The following is a 26687-nucleotide window of genomic DNA, read 5'->3' as shown; positions in this document are numbered from 1 at the left end:
TGTAAAAGGGGAGCGAGAAAGGGATGCGATAGTTGTAGCTGTGCAGAAAGGGCACCAATGAATTGAACAAGTTATTATTACAACAAGACGAGAAAGGGGAGCGGGATCGTGCTAGCCCTATCATAGCTAAAGCATATAACTAAGAACTATAATTTCTATGTTAAACCTTGTCACATTAAATTTGATGTAGGGCTGAAAGTCTTTCATTTTCCTGTATGTTAATATCATAATAGAAAGGAAACGAACTTCATAATTATACAAAGGGAGGCGAGAAAGGGATCGACTTTTAAATTTGTGTCTTTGTAGCTGTAGTGAAAATTAATGTACAGAAGAAACTGCAGTAACCATGTTAACATAAAGGGGTGCGAGAAAGGGGTGCGAGCTATACAACCATTGCAACTTTTCCGGTGCTATGTGTCGTATTCATGTCCCTCCATGGTAGTAGAAAGGGGAGCGAGAAAGGGATGCGATAGTTGTGGCTGTACATAAAAGGGAATCCTTAATGATTGAACCAAGATGTCACCAGAACCATTTAAGAAAGAGGAGCGGGTTCGCGCTAGCCACATCATAGCTTAACTATGAACTAGAGTTTCCATGTTAAAATTTAACCGTTTCAGTTTAATTTGATGTAGGCCTATAATGTATGTTAATATCATAATAGAAAGGATATGGACTTAATATACAAAGGGGAGCGAGAAATGGATGCGACTTTAAATTTGTGTCTTTGTAGCTGTAGTGAAAATTAATGTACAGAAGAAACTGCAGTTCTCAGAAAGTGGTGCGACAAAGGGGTGCGAGCTGTCGTATTTATGAACATCATAACCGAACTAGAATCCGCGGTAAAATTGAGACCACACCCTTTCATTTGCTCCGGCCTATGCAACCATGGCAACTTTTCCGGTGCCTTCATTGTAAAAGGGGAGCGAGAAAGGGATGCGATATTTGTAGTTGTGCAGAAAGGGCACCAATGAATTGAACTATTTATTATTACATACACCACTACGAGAAGGGGGGCGGGATCGTGCTAGCCCTATCATAGCTAAAGCATCTAACTATGAACTATAATTTCTATGTTAAAATTTTAACCTTGTCAGTTTAATTTGATGTATGCCTTAAAGTCTTTCATTTTCCTGTATGTTAATATAATAATAGAAAGGATACGAACTTCATATACAAAGGGAAGCGAGAAAGGGATGCGACTTTAAATGTGTGTCTTTGTAGCTGTAGTGAAAATTAATGTACAGAAGAAACTGCAGTTAACAGAAAGTGGTGCGAGAAAGGGGTGCGAGCTATCGTATTTATAAACATCATGACCGAACTAGAATTCCGCGGTAAAATCCGAGACCATACCCTTTCATTTGCTCCAGGCCTATGCAACCATTGCAACTTTTTTCGTGTATTCATGTCCCTTCATGGTAATAGAAAGGGGAGCTAGAAAGGGATGCGATAGTTGTAGCTGTACAGAAAAGGGAATCCTTAATGAATTGAACAAGATGTCACCAGAACCATTTAAGAAAGGGGAGGCGGGTTTGCGCTAGCCCTATGAACTAGATTTTCCATGTTAAAATTTAACCGTGTTAGTTTAATTTGATGTAGGCCTATAATGCCTTTCATTTCCCTGTATGTTAATATCATAATAGAAAGGATATGGACTTAATATACAATGGGGAGCGAAAAGGGGATGCGACTTTAAATTTGTGTCTTTGTAGCTGTAAAGAAAAGTCACCCATAATTTGTACTGAAAAAACTGCAGCTTAGTAACAGAAAGTGGTGCGAGAAAGGGTGCGAGCTATAACAGTATCATCGGCATAAAATCTGAGACCGCACCCTTTTATTGTTGCAGGCCTATATGCAACTCATCCGCTGCTAAGTGCCGTATTCATGGTAGTAGAAAGGGGAGCGAGCTGTACAGAATGGGCACCAATGAATTGAACAAGTAAATTATTATTACAACAATACCAGAAAGGGGAGCGGGATCGTACTAGTCCCCGGGGCTAGTCCTATCATAGTTAGAGCATCTAACTATGAACAAGAATTTCTATGTTAAAGGATTTGTCTTAATATACAAATGGATGGAAGCGAGAAAGGGATGCGACTTTAAATTTGTGTCTTTGTAGCTGTAGTGAAAATTGATGTACAGAAGAACCTGCAGTCTAGTTAACTGTATTTAATATCATAATAGAAAGGATATGAACTTAATATACAAAGGGGAGCGAGAAAGGGATGCGACTTTAAATGTGTGTTTTTGTAGCTAGCTGTAAAGAAAAGTCACACATAATTTGTACCTGAGACCAGATTTGTACTGTACTGAAAAACAGAAAGTGGTGCGAGAATGGGGTGCGAGCTATAGTATCGTATCTATGAACATCATGACCGATCTAGAAATTCCACATTAAAACCCGAGACCGCACCCTTTTTTTTGTTGCAGGCCTATATACAACTTATCCGCTGCTATAAGTGTCGTATTCATGGTATAGAAAGTGGAGGGAGAAACGGATGCAGACTTAGCCGATAGTTGAAGCTGTACCAATGAATTGAACATCAGTTATTACAACAATACGAGAAAAGGGAGCAGGATCGTGCTAGCCAGAGCATCTAACTATGAACTATAATTTCCATGTTAAAATTTAACCGTGTCAGTTCAGTTAATTTGATGTAGGCCTAAGCCTTTCATTTTCCTGTATGTTAATACCATAATAGAAAGGATGTGGACTTAATATACAAAGGGGAGCAAGAAAGGGATGCGACTTTAAATTTGTGTCTTTGTAGCTGTAGTGAAAATTAATGTACAGAAGGAACTGTTAACACTAATAACAGAAAGTGGATATGATGACGCCATCGAAAATTTGAATTACCATGCGTTTTAATGCAAATTTTATACAGTGTTATAAGAACCCCGAAAATATCCACTACATACACTAATGTTGTGAAATAACATCTATACATTCCAAATTCGTGGAGGTTCGAACTTGTACCAGGGTTATTTTGAAATATTGAACTTAACTTTCTACAAGAGTCTGCGTATAGAACCGGGAAGTTTAAAATGCAGAGCAGGGTTTTTCGAAACTTATTCCTAAACATGACGAAAAGTGAAATCGCATCAACAGAGGATTTTCATTTCTTATTAATTGATCATGATAAAGTGAGCATGTAAGATCAGATTAAAATCCAAACCCAGCTACGTTAGTACAATAATTTGTGAAGTACTCGATCAAAATCGATAAAATAAGCAAACGATTTTGCCTAGCAAATTTCAATGAAAACTCAGCCCAGAGAAAAAGGCCGTCATACTTTTGGCCCGAAATATTTCCATATAAAAACTCCTTCATTGCAGCTTAAAGTTCTGTAATTTTTTTGAGCTCCGTTTTTCAATGAGAAATTATTCAAACATAGGCCTATTATAGGACATTGTAAATAAAGGTTATTTAATGTAAAAAACAAATGTCTAGCACGGGTCACAAATTTCAAAATCATTGCTTAAGATTTAAATTAAATAACCCGACTTCATAAGCACCATTGCCACTTGTATTTGTTCTCTAATTTCTTTTAAGTTTAATCTAGTCTCACTTTATAAATTCAGAAAAATTATCTATGTTAAAGCGATTTCACTAGTTACGCAGATGTACGGCAGGTTTGAATAAATGATTAGCTGCATGTGTGATAAGGCGTGTATTCTTCCCGGATAAAGTCATAATCGTATAATACTGAGGAATATGAGAAGATTTATGAAGTTTCAAGTTGAATTTTATTCGACTATGGATAAGTTGTAACCTTGTATCACGTGTATAGCCATATCTTTGTGGGTAAACCAAGCATGCCTTGTAGGAATATTCCATCGTAGCGGTCATCTGTTGTGCAAGCGCAAACCCTTGGCCCTTCCATGCGTGGTTTGGTCACCGTATCACATTGCACAGTCGCAAATCCTTGGACCTTGCTTGTGTGCTTTGATCACAGATATCATATTGCACAGTACCATGCATGGCATGCATGGTTGTGCACACTGCAGTTTGATGAGTGAAACCATATGGTGAAACTTAATCTGTGTGCCACGGGTTTCATGTCACAGATACTGACAGAACAGGGTCAGATTCATTAGAGGCCATTAATTCCTACCCGGGAAAGCCGGGTAGGCCAAAGCTAACATTAAACACGGCGCATCCGCCTAATGCAGCAATATAGAAATATACTCGTATTATAAGTGAACGCGAAAGTCCATTGAGCGCTGATTCCGAGACTGGTCCAATCTGTTAGAGATCTCACTTCCAAATATTCGTTCAACGAAGCACGGTGATTCGATGTCAATTACGAAAGCCCGCCCCAGTTTCAATTCAAATATGGTAGCACAAAGCTATGCAGCGGGATGTGGCTTAAGATCGGATGGGACACTTGTCAACAACTGAGAGGTATTGAGCTCAAGTGGCACGCGTCTGATAGACCCATGAATGCAGCGCAATAATAAAAGGCAACCACTCGACTCGGACTTAGGCCTATTGTCCATATTATGTATATTATCGCGTGCGGTTTGCAAATGTTTGCACATTATTTAGCTAGGGAAGCCTTTTCAAATATCCCGCGCTGCCAAGCTGCGTTGATTGGTCGGATACAATATCGTTGTTTAGTCGCACACAAGCGTTAATGTAGTGAAAACATGGGCGTGGTATATAGAAAGATTGCGTGACTCCAAATCCGTAAAAGTGAACTCCCAGCATTTTGTGGGAACTTGAAGTCAAATTGCTTACAGACTGGGAGGGTCCATGTATTGGGTTGATTTTTAATGCTATGTAATCTACATTACCAGTCGTTCTCCATGGACCCGAGGGAGGGTCTACTGGAGAGGTACCTAACCATTTTCAATATTTTGCTGAAAATTGACGCATCGAAGACAGGGCTTCAAGCCAGCCCTTGTAAAAATATAGGAATTATAGGAACATTTTGAATTTAAATATATCAGAAAAAAAAATTTCAAAAAAATCTAAATTATTTGATATCAGAAGGACATTCTTCATCACATTCAGAATGCAATTCGATATAGGGCTGTCAATTGCTTGGCGTGAGACAGAGCCGTACCGGGATTTATCGACTACAATGTTCATTTTGACCCATGATTATTTGAGCCACGGCACTCGGAATCAGAAAAGCGGGGGGGGGGTGACCCAATGTGAGACTCACGGCCAATGCGTGAGAGTTGACAGCCCTGATATGTCTGATGTGCTCTTGTGTCCCACAAAAAATATTGTCCAAACGTTGCTACCAAAGCTCTTAAGGCGATATAATACCCCGATTTTCATCAGTACCTCTCTTCTTTTTTTTCTTGCAAATTTATTAAGTACATATATATGTTTATCACCTCATGTCCTGAACTTATAAAATATATCTACATATAAAGTGAATTTCAACAATTTTAGTAAGTCATTTTAGCCCTATATATTTTTTTTGTTTACTGTAACCTAGTAACTCAGATCTGTGTTTCATAACAAACCATAATTTATTCTTTTGAAAATGTTCAAGTAGGGTACATGAATAGAATACATTAAATCCTTTGTTATACTCTCTATAGAAAATCTATAGTGGTGCATGCAAAATACCTACCATGATATAACACTGAATAAATTAAATAAACACTTATACAATGGATGCATAGTCATTAGTTGTTAGGAGAAGAAAAGGCTATTAGGTCACCGTATGTCAGGTTATAGGTCAATTGGTTCAGGTCAAATTTAAGCATCAATTTTGAATACACATGTGAGAGTCTGTGATATCATATGAGGCATAATTTTGATATTCTGTCTTTAACTGGATATATATCGAGAAGTGCATGGTGGATATACTAATATACCTTGGGATGTCAATGGTGACTACAATTTAGAATGCCTAGTTGAGACGCCATTTCACAAATAAATATAAAATAGTTACCAAAATCACAAAACTTAAGCTTACGGAAAACTACCCAATATGGTTGTATAGGTGACAAGAAATACAATTTTTTCATCATTGCTGTAGTATGGTTGTTGTAACCTGTTACCTATGGCTTAATTAAGTTTCAGTGCAATAATGTCGCATGAAGTTAAAAATGCAAAATATAGCTCAACATTGAAAATAGAAGCATTTTAACCAGTTCCTTTTTTGATAGTTGTGGAGCACCAAGTTCATGAAGTCATAAAAGAAATCAGGAACCACTTATTCCCATTTTACATATCAACTTTATTTCCCTAATGTGTTAGCAACACATATCCAAAATTTTAACGAAATCCGTTGATAGTAAGCTTTCCAAAATGAAGTGAATTTAAATCATCAGTGATGTACCTCCTTTTGGCTTCTATCTGTAAAAGCATGTAAGCTACATTGATACCGATACCACCAATAAAAGCGAGAAGATTTGCCCTTCATTTTGCATACCACTTTGTCCAATTTTTTTTGTAATTTCTTCACAAAATGCAAAAAAATGCAAAAAAAAATCAATGGGTGTAGTACCCCTTAAGGCACAACTTTAAAATGCACAGTAATATTGGGCAAAACCTAATACATGTATATACATGGGTGAACATTTTTCAAAATTGGGGGGTGGGACTATACTGACATGTACTCGAATTTTTAAAAAAATAGTCCCACCCCCCAATTTTGAAAAATGTTCACCCAAAAATGGGGTGGGCCTATACTCAGGTCAGTACGGTAATACTACATACTGCAGATATCATTGCAATAATTTTGGGCATATTCAGTACAATATTATATTTCCGTAAAAAATGGAAATTTGCTGGCAGAAACCTTCTTGACTAATTATCATACGACCTAAAAATTTGTCTTAGAAAATTGGTATCAATATGGGTACCATTTCAGATTATCAGAGGCACATCCCTAGCTAAAACCAAACTTAAGTACCTATCCCAGGATGCAACCAGTAAGGTAAAACTCAGGGAAATAATAATCTGTTGCTAAGCAGCACCACCGTTGTTATGTGCTTCAGTGTCGATAAGGAGATTCATGCGATGTTGGTACACCCGCTTTTTTGCACTACTATATAACCTGGTCTAGACATGGTTGTGTGATATTTGCAATGACATTTAAATGATCCTATACAAACATTAATTACACACGTTATTGAATCACATTATTATCATGCAAACTGGCCTTAACCCAGACTTTAAAGTGCACATTAATATTGGGCAATACCTAATACTCGATACTGCAGATCTCGGCTGCAGATATCATTGCAATCGGGCATCAGTGCAATGTTAGAAATATTTCCGTAAAAATGGAAATTTGCTGGGACTAGACTAGTGATTAATAATATTATTTTAGCATTTTTGGTAAAGAATTAGGGATTCAATCATGTTTCACCGTTGTTCATCACCGATTAACAACATTGCGTCCACGTCGTCTGTGGTTTACTTTGCTAAAGCTGCCCTCAGAGCGGAGTAAACTACACAGATGTGCCGGACGCGAGTTGTTAATCTGTGATGAACAACAATGGTGAAACATGATTGAATCCCTTTCAACAAAACAAGCTAAAGATATTCACATGATTCTTTCATTCGGAGGCCACTCAACCTTACAAGAAGATCAGTGATTTCTCTGTTCACATCAGCATGTGGTAATACTAATTAGCTGTTGCTTCCAACATAAGACAGTGTTTCAGGCGTGACCAAGTCGAATCGCTGTAACCCATACGAATCTCCAGATAATCTCTTCACAAGGTTATTTTAATTGATATGCATATATTATGCAAATTGGCTACTTAATTAGCATATTTTGCGACAAAACCTACTGGAATTTGAAGACCGCCAATTGCCACCCTTCCACCAATTGCCACCCTTCCACCAATTGCCACCCTTCCACCAAATCGCATCACTATACGCCTTACCAGTTCTGAGAAATTGCACCCGCAAGCTCGGACGGACGGACGGACAGGCGGAATGACAGATGGACGGTGTACGGAAAGACGGATGGACAGACGGAATGACAGGAAACATAATCCCTCTGGTGGAGGCATAAAAATAGTCTGCATCTGCACATGGTGTCATGTGTCCAGTAACTTTACACGAGAAAATTTACTCTGTATTGCTCACTGTCTAGATTTTCTAAGAACTGCATTCCCATGTTTCTGTCCTTTTCTACACGTGCTCTGCTCAATATTAGCATTTATTATAAATAATCTTTCTATTTTGATACATGTAAGTTCTTGGAATGGAATCTTAGTACTATTTTTAGGCCTCCTCCGGAGGTATGTTTCCTGCTTGACTGTCCGTCCGCCCATCCGTCATTCCGTCTGTTCAAGCTTGCGAGTGCTGTTTCTCAGAGCTGTTAAGGCATGATATAGTGATGCAATTTGGTGGAAGGGTGGCAATTAGCTGTCTTCAAATTCAAGTAGGTTCTTGTTGCAAAATATGCTAATTAAGTAGCTAATTAGAATAAATTTATGGATATCAACCAAAATAACCTTGTGAAGAGATTATCTAGATATCCGTATGGGTTACAGTGATATGTGACTTGGTGAGTATTGCTCACTGTCTAGATTTTCTGCGAACTGCCCGGGCGGGCGAACTGCATTCCCACCGTGCGTTCCTGTCCTTTTCTACACGTGCTGTAATTCAGGGCTGTAATCAACATTAGTATTTGTTATAAATAATCTTTCTATTTTGATAAGTTCTTGGAATGGAATCTTAGTAGTATTTCAGCACATGTAATGCTGCATGCTGAGAGGCGCAAGTTGAACATGCGCCTGAACATGTGTGTGTATGTACACACAAATCTGCAACTATGCCAACATAAAATCGCAAATCAAATCAACCAAACTGAAATTATGCAAATGTATTGTGCAAGGCAACAGGGATATAAGTAGCTGTTGAAAAAAAACCTAAAACGGTGCGAGCGAAGCGAGCAAGCTGAACGCTTGGTCGGAACCCTATCTTTTTAGCAAACACTAGGGATCTGGGAATTGGCTATGATTGAGGGTATCACCCACCTAGAAAAAGTTTATGGAAATGTAAAAAAAAAAAAAACAGAAAACTTACGGCAATTAACATATTTTGAGCAACTTGCCTTCAGTAACAAAATGTTTGATACATGCCTCTTATTAATTCTATGTTCAAACCTAAATTTCCACACCTCCTGCCTCTCAAGGCCTACGAGCACAGGCCCAGTGCTGTACGGTGCGACCATTTTAGGTGCATTGGAGACTAGATATTTTCCGATGCAACTCAACCTTCAATATCCCTGGTGTTAATGGCGACCAATTGTTGAAGCTTTTAATTGCCAGCAAATGCAAAACATGTACATAATGTAGCGTTCAATAGTACCAATGTACGGCTATGAATATGCAATTATCATGATGTCTCAATGGGGAATTTCTGGAAAACATTTAGGCCTAACAATCATGCTGTGTATGCAGTAGCGTACGCAGGGATTTTTGAAGGGGGGTGTGATGATAAAAAATAAAGTAATAACATTTAAAAATGGCCGCGTAGCGGACATCGCGTCGCGCTTGCGCGACGGCAGGGGGGTGTCTGAGGGGGGATGAGCCCCCCTCAGAAGTAGGAAATTTTGCAAAATGAATACCTAATTGAAGTGATTTGGTGGACCATTTTGGTACTATTAGTGTGTGACGAAAAATTGTGAAATGACAGTCCACGAAGCCTTTTGTGAACAAGTTTTCCCTTTAACTGTAGGCCTATGATTTATGTTAAACACAAAAACACGAAAGCGAATATGGCCACATGTTTATCCACTATGCAGGGGGGGTGTCTGAGGGGATGTGCCCCCTGAGAAGTAAAAACTTTTGCAAAATAAAGACCTAATTGAAGCGATTTGGTGGACCATTTTGGCACTGATTAGTGTGTAAAATATTAGTTTCAAAAAGCCGAAAACTTTTGAAATGACGGTCTACATGGTCTATGAAGCCTTTCGTGAACAAGTTTTCCCTCTGATGTTGCAAAATGAAGGTCCAATTGAAGCCATTCGGTGCATAATTTTTCCACTATTTCAATGCAAAATACTGTCTAAATATGCTTTATTTTAACTTAGGGTCAGTCCATATCAAAACAGATTGAGTGTACACCCACCCTCTTGGATTTTGCTCTCCTTTGGCTCAGGGGTACCTTTCATGGATCCCTAGGTGAGGTCACAAAAAAAATTCAAATTCCATTTAGTTTGCGAATGGCGGGCAATCAAAGTTTGGCGACCTCGACCAAAATTGGGAATTTAAGGGTCCAAATGACAAAGTGCTCTCTTTGAGGGCACTTTCTTCTTAATGAATCAGTTGTGATCCTCTTTTTGAATGTGTTCACTCACTTGCTGTATCTTAAATACCTAATGCCAAAAAAGAAAGATTTTGGAATTTAGTTGGGATTTCAGAGGGGGTCAAAATCAGCACTTCGTACTGTTCAATCAAATTATCTTGATTTTGAAGGACCCATGATAATGTCACAGTGCACTTATAGGTCCTAATTATGTTCAGAATGGATTAACCATATGCCAATGTCTATGAGCAATTCAAAAAAAGAGAAATTTCTAGACCCCTACAGAATTTTAGGCCACCCCTAAAGTGGTTCAGCCACAAATGGCGCTTAAATCGGCAAATTTTGACCCCTAATAACTTTAGGTGTACACCAGATATGAATTTCTAGTCTTTTGCATCTGAAAGAATGTAGTTTAATGTTACTAGGAACATAAGATTTGTTTTGTATTTTTTGTGTTTTAGTATTAAGTTGACGCTTTCAAAAATAGTCATTTTTGCCTAACATACCATGCATACAGGATACGGTACAAAATGCCAATTTTAGTATGATATTTTTTTATATTTTTTATCACTTTATAGCCATTTGTATTATTTATCCTGATATTTCAAGTTGCTCTTGAGTCAAGTAATAAGAAAAACTACTTTCTAATCCTCTGTGATGGATTTTAAGGGGTCAAAAATGCACTTCCTGGCAGCGATGCACATGCAGCGTACAGGTTATGGGGGTCACATTTTCAGAATGCTCCCAATTATGTCAAGTAATATATCAAATTACTCGTATGGTCATGAGGATTCCAAAAATATATAGTTTGTTATGTGTCAGACCTTTCAGGAGGGCGCTATGACGAAAAATGTTCATAGGTCAACGACCTTTTTGAATTCTGACCATAGTTAACAACGTCTGATTTTGGTAATTTTGGTGTCTAATTATATATGTTTTCTTGCATGAGAAATACAACTAAGCAAATTAATAAACTATACAAGGAACCGATGACCCTCTTTTGCAACATGGCTGCCAAAAGCATCCATATTGTAATAAGGAGGTCATTGGTTCCTTAATACAGTTTTTGTTATGTAGTTGTATTCTCATGCAAGAAAACATAATTAGACACCAAAATCACCAAAATCGGACGTTGTTAACTATGTAATAACAGGATAAATAAGACAATTTGCTGTAAAGTGATCAAAAATAGAAAAAAGGGTATGTTGAAATTGACATTTTGTACCCATAACCTGTACATTATTAGTCAAAAATTGGAATTTTTGGGACCATCAACTTAGTATCAAAACAAAAAAAATACAAAACAAATCTTATGTTCCTAGTAACATTAGACTACATTCTTTCAGATGCAAAAGACTAGAAATTCATATCTGGTGTACACCTAAAGTTATTAGGTGTCAAAATTTGCCGATTTTAAGCGCCATTTGTGGCTGAACCACTTTAGGGGGCCTAAAATTCTGTAGGGGTCTAGAAATTTCTCTTTTTTGAATTGCTCATAGACATTGGCACATGGTTAATCCACTCTGAACATAATTAGGACCTATAAGTGCACTGTGACATTATCATGGGTCCTTCAAAATCAAAGATAATTTGATTGAACAGTCGAAGTGCTGATTTTGACCCCCTCTGAAATCCTAACGAAATTCAAATCAATCTTTTTGGCATTAGGCATTTCAGACACAGCCAGTGAGTGACCACATTCAAAAGAGGGTCACAACTGATTTAATTAAGAAGAAAATGCCTCTCAAAGAGAGCGCTTTGTCATTTGGACACCTTAAATTCCCAATTTTGGTCAAGGTCGCTAAACTTAGATGGCCCGCCATTTGGAAAGCGAAATTGAATTTGAATTTTTTCTTGTGACCTCACCTAGGGGTCCATGAAAGGTACCCCTGAGCCAAAGGAGAGCAAAATCCAAGAGGGTGGGTGTACACTCAGTCTGTTTTGACATGGACTGAGCCATTATTCTTTTGAAAAGCGATTAGATTTCGATTACAAATTTAATCATCTATAGCTTGCCAAAGGTTTTCAACATGGCGCGATAACATGGCGCAATGCGGTGTAAGAGATGCAAAAGCGTGATGATGGGGTTGACAATTAAAACTGTCAATTAACAATTTTAATTGTTAATTGACATACATGTTTATACACCAACACCCCAGCAACGTAAGTTTTAACCTTAACGTACGTACGTTGCCAGGGGTGTGATGAAGGGGGGTTGACATGTATCAACAATTAACACATTTACATAATGTTATCGGTCAATACCGGTTATGGGGTGATATAATTTGTGTGGGGGTTGTTAAGGCTATAGGCCTATGATATTATTGTGATAATATGTCCCCTATGCCTTGCTCATCTCCCACCTCTCCTCCCCCTATCTCCCTCCCTCTCCCTCTCTTTCCCCCCTCTCTCTCTCTTTCTTTGCCTTTTCTTTTCCCTCATTTTCTTTTTTGACAGATCCAAGGGGGTGTTTCACACGTAACACCCCCCTAAATGCGCCAATGTGTGTATGTAGCGTTCAATGGGAATGTACATGTAGATTGAGCTATGAACATTCAACGCACATGGCTGTGGCAGGGAAGGCCCGGTCATACAGTTGGCCTTTTCTGTAATTGAATGTGCATGCATGTGTGCAGTCAGTATTGGATTTGATGGACTTTTTGGGAAACAAGGAGAAGGGAGCAAAATTTGGGTGCCTAAATCTATAAAGTTAGGAGCAATTGGCTGCCAGCTCTTGGCAGCGTCATTCTGGTCCAGTTTACGATACACAACTATTTCAGATATGCTACATTATGTAAGCATCATTTAAGCTCATAATCATTAGAGGTAATGTGTGACATGGGTAGCCATATCCACATGGGAGAAAACACTTGAATGAAACTCAGCTAGAGGACCACAACCCTTGATGGTTCGTTCAACGGCTTGGTGTGCGGATGCATAAGCCCAAAGAAGAATTTGTTTGCTTGCCCTCCAGTGGAATTTTTTTTTTGGGGGCTGGTTGGTTGGTCAGAATTTTTTTTTAATGACTTCACTACTGTATAGGCCTTTAGGCAATGAACATTGGTCATGTTGAAAGATAAATCAACACTTTACTTCAGACCTTCAATATGCAAAATACACCATAGAAATGGATTCAATTAGAATGACTGCATACTTACAGGCATAAGACCGGGAATAAGACGCAAAGTTTATTGGAAACATTGATGCAGGAATGGGCAGTTATAAATGTTATAATGAATTTACAGTAATGATTTTCTTCTTAAGAAAATGTTGTTGGCCAAATTTAGCTTTGAAATTTAATTTCTAGACACAGAAAAGTAATATAACGTAAACTTGTGGACACAACTCTGAATGATTTTCATTTTTACATTCAAAGGTTCAAACACTTAGCGGTTCATACTCATCTGATCATTGCTAATGTCAATTACACGACACATTCAGTTGTGTGAACAGCTGTGCTTAGAGGAGTTTTCTTGGAATGATGGTCCTCTACAAGTAGGCGATAATGTGGACAATGGTCAAGTTTGCTCATGGACTGTAGCATGGTCCAAAGGTTACGGATGATATACACATGTAAGAAACATGCAGTGTGGTCTTGTAAAAGCTTGTAAAGGCCCTTTTGCGGGTCCAAGTATTTCACATGTTCAGTGGCGTATCAGTGGCGCTTCAATATGGCCAATTTTTTTTATCATTTGTACCAATAACATTCTGTTGCTAAAAGGTGCTGGATTCACAAAAGGCCTATGTAATGAAATTATTAGTTTCCTGTCACCCGCCCCCATCACCTTTTCAATTTGACCAAAACTTATTTTCATAAAAAAGTAAATTATCTGAAAATTGAGATGGAAATAATCAAAAAATGTCTGACATCCTCTGCTGATCATAATCAGCAGTTTTTCTCAGTTGTAGGGGTACAGGATGTGGTAAATAATGAAAATTTAGATCAAGTTTCCAGTGATTACAAAAATGGCAAATTTTGTTTCATTTTAATAAAAACAAATTCAAATCTTTTCTCAATCTGTTGCACAATGTCTGTAATGATGATCTTAAGCATTAATACCTGTTTTGAGATGGTCTTTCATTTTAAACAATATAGGTAATAGCCATGTAAATGAAAGTTTTGACAATAATGAAATTTTCCAAAATAATGAATAATGAAATCATGACCTCGTATTTCACTGAAAAAAAAATGTGATGGGAAACTTATCACTTCATTTCATTAGCCCAATAATTCAAGAAATTTTTCCAACCCCCCCCCCCCCCATGTCAAAGAGACATCTACGCCACTGATAATGCTCTGAACATGCACGTATTTGGGGGGGCTTTGGCGCCAGCCCCGGGTCAAAGTAGAGGCGGCAAAAAGCGAAGGGCGGAAGAAGAAGGCGGCAAAAACAGGGGCGGCAAATAGGAAGGGGCGGCAAAACGAATTAGCAAAGAAAAAATGGCGCAAAAACATGAAAAAGCATAAACATTTTTGAAAAAAGGTTGCTTTTAGGGCGCTAGCGCCTAAAATCCTTTTTTTTTTTTTTTTTTTTTTTTTTTTTTGCTTTTCACTTTTTCAAACGACCGTGAAAATAATTGGGTCAACCTTTTCGGGCTGTTAAGGAAGGGGCGGCAAAATTGTTTCTTCTTCAGCCCCCCGGGGTTGGGGCGGCTACGGTACGCCACTGCTGAAGCATACAGAATGACACAGTATCTTATCTTTTGTTGTTCCAATTTTGGCACATGAGTCATTCAATGGAAAATTACACTTTTAACTCAACATTTAACTACAAATTTAGAAAATATATATTTAGTGTAGCAATCAGTATATCTTTTCAAATTTGACCATATCAGACTACGTATCATGATAAGCTACAAATTACTTCCTCAAACACAATACTTTTATGTTATCGTACTGCGAATGAAAATATCGCCTGAATTGCGACATTGCAGCAGTGTGCTACTCACTATAACAAAATAATTTTAGAATCGTGTAAATCTATACTTAAATATGACGCTTGACAATGAAGGCCATTGCTGTATGGGAGTTAGGCTTACAATACAGTGAGTCAAAGCTATAAGATGGGAGAAAGGATAATATTATTATTTTGTTTGTTCAATTGTCAATACAGGTCAGCTAGTTGTCATGGATACCAACAAAAATATGTCATTCTTATTGGTTTATTTCTGATGGACATTTCGCAATTACTGGTTTATAACAAATCTTTTAAAAGGTATGTGTATGAAACAAGACAGGGGTGAGCAACCTTTAACTTTATTTATTATGAATTTATTTATTTATCTATTAGAATTATAAACCACCAATCTACCATATGTGACCGTACACGACGAATGACGGAAATTTTGAATAGAATTAGAAATAATCAAAAATTAGTACGGTACATATTTCAGTAAATTTGGTATATTTTTGGTGTATGCTTTGCAAATACCAGCCATACTACCCATTCAAAGTCAATATTCACCAACATCCCCTGCTTATGAATTTCACTGGGAGGGGAGGGGGTGAAGTTCAATTAGGGGTCAAAAGTTTGAAAACAAACAAAAATAAGGCCAATGGGGGTGGGGGAGTTGGAGGTGCTATGGCTGCACCTCTACATCACTCTGTATTTGTGTAGCATTCTTTTGGACTTTTATTGGACAATTATTATATGATCAATGTGTATGTGAGTACTTGAAAACCATGCTGTGATTAAGTTCCCTCTTTTGTGATTATATGCTTCATTTGTGTATGAACTGGGTTTGTAATACCGTACGCTAAAATACTGATTGTGTTTAATATTTTGTATGCCAAATGCGACCTTTCCTCTACAGCGGAAATGCACTTTTTGCTTTGCAGAAATGTGTGATATCCAAACCCAATTATAAATTGAATCTGTCAATTTGGTCAAAATTCAAGGACTTGATTATTTTTAAAAAGACACTAACAGGATGCAGAGGTGGCAGAAAAAAGCCTAGACCAATAATTATTGCTGTATATACATAATAATTATCTCTGTATACGTGTAATTTTTGCATATCGTTTTTATGTTTTTAATGCTTTGTACAGTGCACCGAGATTCTTGTTTAAAGTGCTTAATAAATATGTGCATATTATTATTATCATTATTTGGGGGAGATCAGATCAGAAGCTTATTTGGGGGGTTGAATCCCCCACCCTAATTGGTTGCAAAGTCCACACCCGGGACTACACTGCCGTTCACACGACTACTCCTTATTCTAGAAAAACCAATTTTGTGGGATTAAAAAATATTATCCTGTTATTATCTATTTTTTCCCTTGCTACACATTTCCAAAAATGGACCTTTTGGGTCAAAAAAGGGACTCTTTGGGTCTTTTTTTTTGGGGGGGGGGACGTGCATCGCAAACCCCTGGCTATGGCTCTGCTCAAGAGTGACATGACTTTGAATTACGTACTACTTGGAACTAGAACTATGTTTAGAGGTTCAAAATCTTGAATGTCAATCTGAACATGGCTGGTCCAATGTAGCCCTATAGAGCCTTTTGACTGTGACAATCCCAAAGAACTGGTAAACCCAGCGATACTGACAACTGCTAAACCCAGTGACCATACCGCTCCCCCCTCCCCCAACAATTTTCTAGGTGGAGCAGTCAAAGCATATTAGTCCCAAACAAAAATGTTTGGTAGACTCATAACCGGTGCGATCTTACCTTTCCGATGTTGATTAAGATACTTCTTGCATCGATCCCGAGATGCGGAAAAACCAATAGTCATTTTGTCCCACATAAATGAATAAATAACCAAAACCCCCCGATCCCCCGGTGGACGCACCCAAAAGGTGACGTCACACCATATGATCTTCCCTTATCCGACTTGGGATCCCCTACTCGGACCAAACTTGTAGGGGTGGCGGGGTCGGGATAATCAACATCGGAAAGGTAAGATCGCACGGTTATGAGTCTACCAAACATTTTTGTTTGGGACTAGACTCAGTACACGGTCGATCTTACCGTTCCGATGTTGATTAAGATACTTCTTGCATCAACATCTGAAAGATCGATCTAGCAAGTAACCGACGGATGGAGGTACAAGATTGGTCAGCATCTGATCAGGGATCGGGAGCGGTAACGATGGTTTTCAGCGAGGTCAGAAAATATTTTCCCCAAGCGGTCGGGAAACAAAAAGACCACGCGATCACAGACATAAACCTCCTTACTTAATAAGTTTGGTGGTTAAGAATAGCGACACTGGTTCTTACCATGCTGAGTATTCTGTATAGTCTGAAAACCTGGTACCCGTACACCACCGTATTATGATCGCCCGAACAATGTCGGTAAACCTCCGCCCGTCTCTGATTACTAACGTAAGCGGAAGTATCGTAGAAAGGGCGAAGGTGGCTTCGGGACACCGCCTGCTAGATCTCCTCAAGGGACAACCGAGCGGTATACCCAAGATGATGAGATAGCTCGTGTCGAGTGGGTGGTGGGACGCGAAACCTTCGCGATCCCCGGACCCCACCAACACCTGGACCAGCCATTGCGACAGCGGCTGGACCGAAAACTCTGTAAGGGTGATGAATGCGGTCGTGAGTCCCTCGCAAGGCTTGTGTTCGGAAGAAATAGTGCTGCAGCGCCTTATCGGACACCCCAGCCTATCTTTGGCTTCAGCCGAACCTTGCCCAACCCTGGGGATTGGAGGGGCGAATGTCGGTATGCACCGCGCCCGTTCAGTAGTCACGAGAACAGAGCGCCAAACAGTGTCGCTCCAGTGTTTGTGAACACGGAAGCTAACCTCGAGACCGTGTGCAACTCAGCACCGCCGTCCCGAAGCCAACGCCAAACCGGAAAGCCATCTTGAGAGTTACGTATTTAAGCGTCGCTTTTGACAAAAAATAAAAAGGGTGACCCTTAAAGTAATCTAAGACTGTGTTGGGATCCCTTAGGAGGATCACTTTCCTTTTGGTAGACACTCGTTGAACATACCGTCGAGGCGTAGACTAATAAGGTAACCATCGGCTATGATAGTCGACCGTCTCGAAACCTCGGTGAATGGAGAGGACAGCTGACTTATAGCTGGCCCCAGGGGCCCGCTGAAGTCTTGCTTGGAACTTTTCTGTCAGAAACTCCGGAACTAGCAGCACAGAGGCTCTAGCGGAGAGCTATTTGTCTCATTGCACCAAGCGTAGTATGGAGCCAGACTCTGGCTATACGTGCGGAGGGTAGACTTCCGTCTAGCCCGGCGATGAGAAAAACAGCTTCTGATGAAAAGTATCCCTCCGCTGCGTGTTCCCTGGTAAGGGCCATGCAGCTAACTGCAGGTGCTCTAGTGATAGACTGGGTACCTCCGCTCCGGGCATCCGGAGTAGATCTGGTACCTCGGGGAGTGCCAGCGGCCTTGCCGCTAGCAGAATGACAATGCAGTCTTCCCACCCGATCTTGGCCACCACCCTCATGAGTAGTGAGATCGGAGGGACTGCATAAGCTGTCATCCTCCCCAGTCTATGGACAGAGCGTCCACGGTGAATGCTTGGGGGTCCGCGACCCTTGAGCAGTACACGGCAGTGGATGATTGCGATGAGATGCGAACAGATCTTTCGAGGGTGGTACATCCCTTGAAGATCGTCTGAGCGACCTGCGGAGCAAGGGACCATTCTGCTGGTCCCGACACCCTTCCTCGTGACAGATTGTGCGCGAGGATGCTGGTGACGCCAGCGATGTGTATCGCTCTCATCGTAATCTGCCTGAACTTGCACCACCCTATCAGGTGTCGTGCATGCAGGCTCAATCGTGGTGGCCCGGAGTCCCCTTGTCTGTTGGGGTAGGCTACCACGGTTGTGTTATCCGTCAGGACAACGGTATGTGATTCCACGATCACCTCCTCGTAGCGAGGGAGGTTGATGTGAAACTCTGTCTCTATGGCCCCATAGGCCCGAGGCGGAGTCTCCGTGGATGTGGACCCCCAGCCCCGTTTGGCGCTATGGTGCGTCACTACGTGACATATCGGGGGTGCAGGAAACCTGACACCCTGGGTCAAATTGGGCTGATGGGTCCACCACCAGAGTTCCTCTCGCGCGATCTCCGACAACGGAACCGCGAGGGATATTGGGTGACGACTGGGCCTGCAAGCAGGCTAGAAGGTGTAGTTGGGTCAGCCTAACGTAGAAACGGCAGTACAGTACGAGGTCTACCATACTGGCCATTAGGCCTACCACCTTCATCCATGCCACAGCGGGTTTTGCCCGAGACTCGGCCAAGAGTCAGGCACACCGCACCATGTTCGTCGCCCGCTCGGGTGAGAGCACCGCGAACCCCTCCGTGAGGGTGATCTGGGCCCCTACAAATAGTGGTGTCTGCGTCGGGACCACGCTGGACTTTTTGAGCTGATCAAAAATCCAGGGTCCCGCACCCTACGGACTATCAACCCCATGAGACCCGTAGTCTTCAGTGGAGTGCGTCCGTATATGAGCCAAACGTCCAGGTAGCAACTGATGTTGACACCCCTGTGCTTCAGGTACGCTGCCACCGCTCTGACCAAGAGTGTTAAACACCCTGGGAGAGATGGACAGGCCGGATGGCGGTATCAAAACTGGTAATTTTGATCCTGTACCTAGAAGCGCGGATGCCTCCGATCTTGAGAGGCGATTGGCATATGCAGATAGGCGTCCGAGAGATCTAGCGATGCTGTTCCCATGCCCCTGATGGAGCAGGCTAGCACAGAGGCGAGAGTCCCCATTCTGAACCTCTTGGGCCTGAAGAACGTGTTCAACAGCCTGCGGTTCCGGATGGGGCTCCCGTCGCCGGTCTTCCTTGGAGCCAATGGCTCCAAGATCACCCGTAGAACGGGGGGTGACCGGGACAATCGCCCGCTTCGTGAGAAGCTGTGTGATCCCTGTCAGTAGTGCCCGGCGCTGGGGGCCGTCTGGCGGCACTACTGTGGACCTCTGAAATGTGCAGATGAATGTGGGGAGACTGGGTTGCCAGTCTGTAACCCCCACTCACCACTGACCATACCCAGGCGCTCAAAGAGATGGTTTCCCACCTCTGGGTGAAAGCCATAAGCGGTGAGTCCACTGGGAGATCCCCTGTGGAAAACCGCTGAGCCCCCAGGAATGCTCTGCCTAGCTTCCCTTGGAAGAGCGCTTGCTCTTCTTCGGGCTTGCCAGCTGTTCCTGTGCTACCCTTGCGCCTCCCAGAAATGGGTGCTGCAGAGGTAGTGGGCTCGGGTACTGTTGGTGGTGCACGGCCTGCTGAAGTCGGAGCTCCTACCCATGGTAAGGGCAGTTTCCGACCTCTTCAGAGTGCTCCGTTGGTAGCTTCTTTGCACGGTCCTCCACCGTGGCGCAGAAGCATCCAAAGAAAAAGGACCCTGCCTTTCCATCGCGTTGAGCGATTGGAGTGGCAGGCCCCTCCCCGGCTGAGTGGACACCCTATGGGCTAGGCCCATGGAGCTCTCGTTGAGGCTAGCTGTTAGCACCGCTAATAGGCTCACCTCGCGGAAGAGCTCAGATGTTGTCTGAGCGTGATACGCTTGGCGACATCTGGGTCCCTCTCGGATCCCCTCAGGTAGGTCCCGTGGTCCTCCCGCGTTACACGCAGAGGAAGCGTGCAAGCCCGCGGCGTCATAGCTCTACTGAGCTCGACAGCCCTACGATATCTACCCGTGAGGTTTGCCGGGGGTGAGCGGGTAGGCGAGCCCTGTGAGGAAGCAGCAGCTGAGCATCCTACTGAAAGGATCCCTGGTCCTCCTCCATGGACTCCCCCTTAGGGGTGTCCGGAGGAAGATCAGTGCTGTTGCTCCCCTCGCGGGGCAGCGGGGAAGGAGACTGTAGTGATGTCACTACGGACTCAGCTTCCGACTCCTTTCCCTCGCCCACAGTATCCGTATCATGCTCCGATGATGACGGTAACTGAGGACGGGCATCTGAAAGCGGGTAAGAAGGCATAACCACTGTGTGGCTCGCCGACTACCTGCCAGCAGAAGAGGGAGTACTCCCGCAAGACCCTGAGGTATCCGCCATGGCACCACTGGGTCCGCATGCTCTCGCAGCCGTCGTCCTAGCGCTAGCAGCACAGGGCCTACCCTGATCAAGATCTGGGTTAGCCCCATGCCGGCTGGCCTGGTCAACAGCTGATGTTGGTACTGCGTGGCCATCGCTGGCGACACTTGCCACGGTGCTGGGCCGTGGAAGAAACACCCTGCGGCGGGTACCACGGTGCATACCCCGCCGGCAGCTGACCCTGAAAGGATCCGCCACCAGGGTAACCCCAGGGTACTGCAGTACCAGCACCGCCTCCCCTTGTTGCCACAGAGACTGTGGCGACTAAAGCGAGTGCTGCGGTACCGGTGCGGTATCAGCGTGGGTACCCGTGAGGGTTCCCAACTGTGGACCGCTGTACCCTCGCCACACTGCGTTCCCTGTTTTGGGGATCAAGCTGTGTGCTGGCGTGGTACCGCGCGCGGTATTAGCGTAGGTGCCCGTGAGGGCTCCGGCTGTGTACCACTGTACCCATGCCTCACTGCGTTCCCCGCAAGGGATCAAGCCGTGTGTATGGGTACCCGCTATACCGGCTGTCCCTTGGCTAGAGGGAGCTTGCCTAGTACCACGGGTAGCTGAGCGTGCATACCCCGATCAATCACCTCGCCACCTGAATAGGCAGCGTCAATCAATGGAGCTATGCCCTGTTGATTTGACAGTGATCGATCAAGAGAGGGTAATTGACCCATTGACGGTAATGGATCACCCACGCTCCGCTGGCTCTCGAGGACATAAGTGGGTTGTTGATCAGCTAGGCTGTTCAAGCTACTCACTGTACCCTCTAGAGCTTCGCCCAAGGTCGCTGTGTGTGGCGGACCACTCACGGCAGCTATGGGCGGGTGCATAGCGGCTACCACTGAAGTCAAGCCGTGGCTCGTCTTTGTAGCTGCCACGAATGCACCTGGGTCGCTGTCCCGTGAGAGACTGCGAGCCCAACCCCTGAATAATCGCCAGCCAGTCCCTGTGGACAGCCAGCAGCTATTCTAGGGCCCAGGGTATCACTTTCGGCGGTCCCGCCATGGAGCGCTGCCGTGTGACAACCCCAGTTGGTTCTGCTAAGACTACACCCACAGCGTTAGCAGCGGTATCGTCTCTGCTGAACCCATGCATGCTAGGGTTCAACCCAGGCAAGCCCGGGTACCCTTGCATGCTGCCCGTCGCTGGCTACTACTGTGGCTGTTTGAGCCCGTGAGACATGCCTGCAACAGGCGGGTGTCCTCCTGCTAAAAACCCGTGAGGATTTTAAGCTGAGGGCTGGTATCCTCCTGCTACAAAACCCGCTAGGGTTTTTTAGCTGGTGGTTACCGCTCTGCTGCCTGCTACTTTGCTCCGGCGTATAGTCAGTGCTTTCGCTGGCTGCTGAGCCTTTGGACGCTTAGCAGTCCCGAAGGAACCGCCTGCTTGTCCGGGGACCGGAGCCCCTTAAGCAGACCTGCCATGACCCATAGGGGCTGTCACAGCAGAATCTACCGTGTCGACTGGTATCCTCCTGCTGCAAAACCCGCTAGGGTTTTTAAAGCTGGTGATTACCGCTCTGCTACCTGCTACTTTGCTCCGGCGTATAGTCAGTGCTTTCGCTGGCTGCTGAGCCTTTGGACGCCTTAGCAGTCCCGAAGGAACCGCCTGCTTGTCCGGGGACCGGAGCCCCTTAAGCAGACCTGCCATGACCCATAGGGGCTGTCACAGCAGAATCCACCGTGTCGACCTTACCAGTGCCCTTGGTAGATTTCTTCTTCGTCTTATGGCGATGGCGGAGCCTATCCCAATCGTCAAGCTGGAACTCGGAGAGTCCTAAGCAAAAGAAAGACATCTAGAAGATCGTGAGCACTCCTGTGGGTGAAACAGAGCGGGTGTGGGTCCCGCTCCGTCACCAGGGAAGGGCAAGCCCGACAGGGCCGAGGCGAAGCGAGGAGAAAAGGAGAGGGGGCACTACCCCCCAACACGCGACTCAAGCCCAGTAAGCAAACCTGAGCACGGAGGCTGGTCGCTAACGTTAGTGGTAAAGTAAGGACTGGCTAACTTTATTACTAAAATGTCAGACGGGTCCCTACCAATCCCCACCGTATGAATATCTGATTAACTTCGTCTTTATTGGACGGTAATGAAGACATAACGATAGAGTAATCACCCTAACATAGCAACAATAACCTACCGTACATGAAATACAATGTGTATGTACAAACATCTATTGTAACTTACAGGCTGCAATGGTTGTTTTACGTGGGAAACAAAATGAATGGCGTCAACGAGCGGCCATTTTGAATTGCTCGTGTGTCCCGTATACAAACGGAGGCACGATATGTAGCTAAGTTTTGGATCGTTTTTTGTCACTTTTTCGCCAGAAAATGCCGTCAAAACTATCCTCAGCCGAACAATATCGGTTTGGTTTTACCTAAGGTGTGAAACTACAACCGTATATCTCGCCTTGGTCGAGAAATTGATACACAGTGCTATGAACAATCGATAGGCACGTCTGTGTCAGTCGGAGACCAAGGAGGATAAAGGGCGATCATATGGTGTGGCGTCACCTTTTGGGTGAGTCCACCGGGGATCGGGGGTTTTGTTATTTATTCATTTATGTGGGACAAAATGACTATTGGTTTTTCCGCATCTCGGGATCGATGCAAGAAGTATCTTAATCAACATCGGAAGCGGTAAGATCGACCGTGTACTGAGTCTGAGTTCTCAGAATCAAAGCATATTTAAAAAGGTCCTATGGTAGGGCTATTCCAATGCTGCTTCCTATAAAACTGCAGTACCGGTAAATCAGACTACAGTAACCAGTGGTGGCAGAAGCATTAAAATAGGGGCAGGGACTGCCTTTTGAGGAGAGCGAGAGCAATAACTCTCTGCTGCTCTCCTCAAATCTGATACAGGAGTCATTTTTAACTCTCTTTAGTTGACTATTCTCTCCTTACATTCTATTGTAATGCTCTAAACTGAGGTTAAGGCTCCAGAAGAGCTATTTAATGCTCTCTTGCAAATTCCAAAAGACAGTCCCTGTAGGGGGGTCCTCTCTGCTGATAAAGTGCCCAGGCTTGTATCCAGATTTTTTTTCATGGGGGGGGGGTGGATTTTTCAAATGCGGACTCTTTCTTCAACTCAAAAGAAATCTTCATTCTGGTCAAAAGTAGACTAGACCTTTATTCCCTCTGCAATTGATTTTTGGATCCTATTTGTTTTATACACATATTTTACAGAAAGTTCATGATTTAGGATACCGGTCCATTTATCAAAAATGTTGATATTTTTGGCCCCATTTTGCTTTTTTTTTAAATCCCCCCCCCCAATATTTTGCCAGGGGATGGGGTGATCCATTCAATCATTCCCCCAATGTTGATGCCTGTATGTATGTGGGTATCTGACCAAATTAACCTCATATTTGACCATTTTAGCCCAAAAGTGCAAATTTTTATTCCACGTTTGCACCATATTTCATCAGTTCAGCTTTAATATGGCAAAATGCTGTGCGCGCATTTATACATACAGTAAACTTATTCTGTCGCCAAGAGGTGCTGTTTTTTTCCCAACCCCACCCCCCAATGTCAAACCGAAATCTATGCCACTGGTGGTTGGGTGCCAAATATTCTAAGGGACCGTTCACAAACACTTGTAAGGGGGGGGGCCTGATGCAAAAAAATTTATTGCACAATTCCCGGGGCCCCCTTTACAGACCTCGAAAATTTCAGGGCCCCCCTTTTTGACATGAAAATTATGGGTCAACCCCATAGAAAAGCATATAAACTCAATTTTTGAAAATTTGTGGTTCTTTTTTTCAGGGGCCCCCCCCCCCTTAAGAGGGTCAAAAATGTCAGGGCCCCCCCCCCCTTACAAGTGTTTGTGAACGGTCCCTAAAGGAATTCAAAATGTAGGCCCTACTAAAAAATATCCAACATTTTGAAGAAAAATTCATGTAGATGGAATCCTTTTTTGACTGTTCAACTATAAAATTGTAATGTAAGAGTCCTCATCAGGGCCAGCAACTGAGCGAATTATTATTTTCCAAGTTCGATCCGGGGTTCGATATCAATTTGATTTCAATAAAAATATCCAACATTTTGAAAATGAAATTCACATCAATGGAATCCTTTTTTGACTGACATGGAGAGTCCATATCATCAGCCATCATCATCATATCATCATGTCAGAAATTAATATTTTGTTCTGGGTCTGATTATTTGGACTAATCATCAGCATGACTAGGGCCAGCAAGCAAATCTTTTTTTTTTCTTTATCTAAATGTGTTATAATTTATGGGCTAATCAATGCATTCGAGCTGGAAGCTTACATAATTTGAACCATTATGTATATTGATGAGTGTCTCCGCCATACGTTTACATAGACAATAAACGAACGACACGATCCGCTGATAAATGGAAGTAAATCTCACACACAAATGGCTTTCGTCTTCACCTATACGTGCTATATGCTTTGCGATGACACTTACCTCAAGATCAGAGCAATGAAATCCCGGGAATGAAATGCACTGATTTACAAATAGTTTAAAACGTTTCTGCTAAATCCAAATAATACATCCACGAGTAAATTACGAATAATATATGATCCTTTGGCATGTCAACATGATATCTTCGTCATTTTCTGTTGCTTTTATCAATTACAAGGCTTCACCATGTTCACATTTTGTAAATAATCAACACACTGCGATATAATGTAAGCTGTAAATTCTCTTGCAAATCCTTGTGATGCTGATTTCACGCAACACAGCGCCGCTATTGTGAGTTGTAAATGATGCATCGATGATGTTGTGGCGTCAACAATGAAATGCATTGGAGATTTTTCATCTGCTGATCTATGGCTTGCCATCACGTCAATAAATCAATTTGTTATTTTAATTTTTATGGGCTTTTTACATTATGATAAAATCATAGTGTGAATTTGAAATTGAGGCCAAACATTAAAATGTGTTGATTTGCTTTTGCTCCTCCATCGACCGACTGACTACAAAAATCCAATAAATAATAGTCTTGTCTACTTTTTAGGAATGAGTAAGTTCGGAAATGGGTAATGTAAATAGGAACCAACCCAAAAGTTCGATAAATGAAGGTGCTTTCGTTAGGAGACTAACCAATCCTCCTCCCCTCCTCCCCTCTCTCTCCGCCCTCCCTGGTCCCCTCCTCTCTCCCTCCCGCCGCTCCCTCCCTCCTGTTCCTCCCTCCCTCCTCTTCTATCCCCCTCCCTCTCTCGCTCACTCCCTCCCTTTGTTTTTCCTGAAGTATAGGCCTTTCAATAAGTGCTGCATGTATTAAAGTAAAAATTTGGATAAAAAAAATACACTGATATATTTGCCGGCCAACAAACATAAATTGCACTAAACTTGAAGGCAAGTCAACAATTTATTTTTTCAGCCATAGCCTATTAGGCCTACATTAGTTTTATATGTTTTTTAATACCCATACTTATGATACTACCTCAGTAGCCTATTGTAGTTCAGTGA

At 42.6% G+C, this 26687-nt stretch overlaps 1 protein-coding gene across 1 annotated transcript in view; it reads right to left on the bottom strand.

Moving 5' to 3' along the window:
• LOC140159195 (paladin-like) overlaps window positions 1–25927 on the bottom strand; it is a 156209-nt gene extending 130282 nt beyond the window's left edge. The window contains 1 exon segment of the mRNA XM_072182584.1: window positions 25680–25927. The gene's annotated coding sequence lies outside the window, so the exon portion shown is untranslated.
• Between the last annotated feature and the right edge of the window lie 760 nt (window positions 25928–26687).

Source organism: Amphiura filiformis, chromosome 8, assembly GCF_039555335.1.
Source record: "Amphiura filiformis chromosome 8, Afil_fr2py, whole genome shotgun sequence".
NCBI lineage: Eukaryota > Metazoa > Echinodermata > Ophiuroidea > Amphilepidida > Amphiuridae > Amphiura > Amphiura filiformis.
The sequence above is the reverse complement of the archived record's forward strand: the minus strand, read 5'-3'. Positions and strand labels throughout refer to the sequence as shown.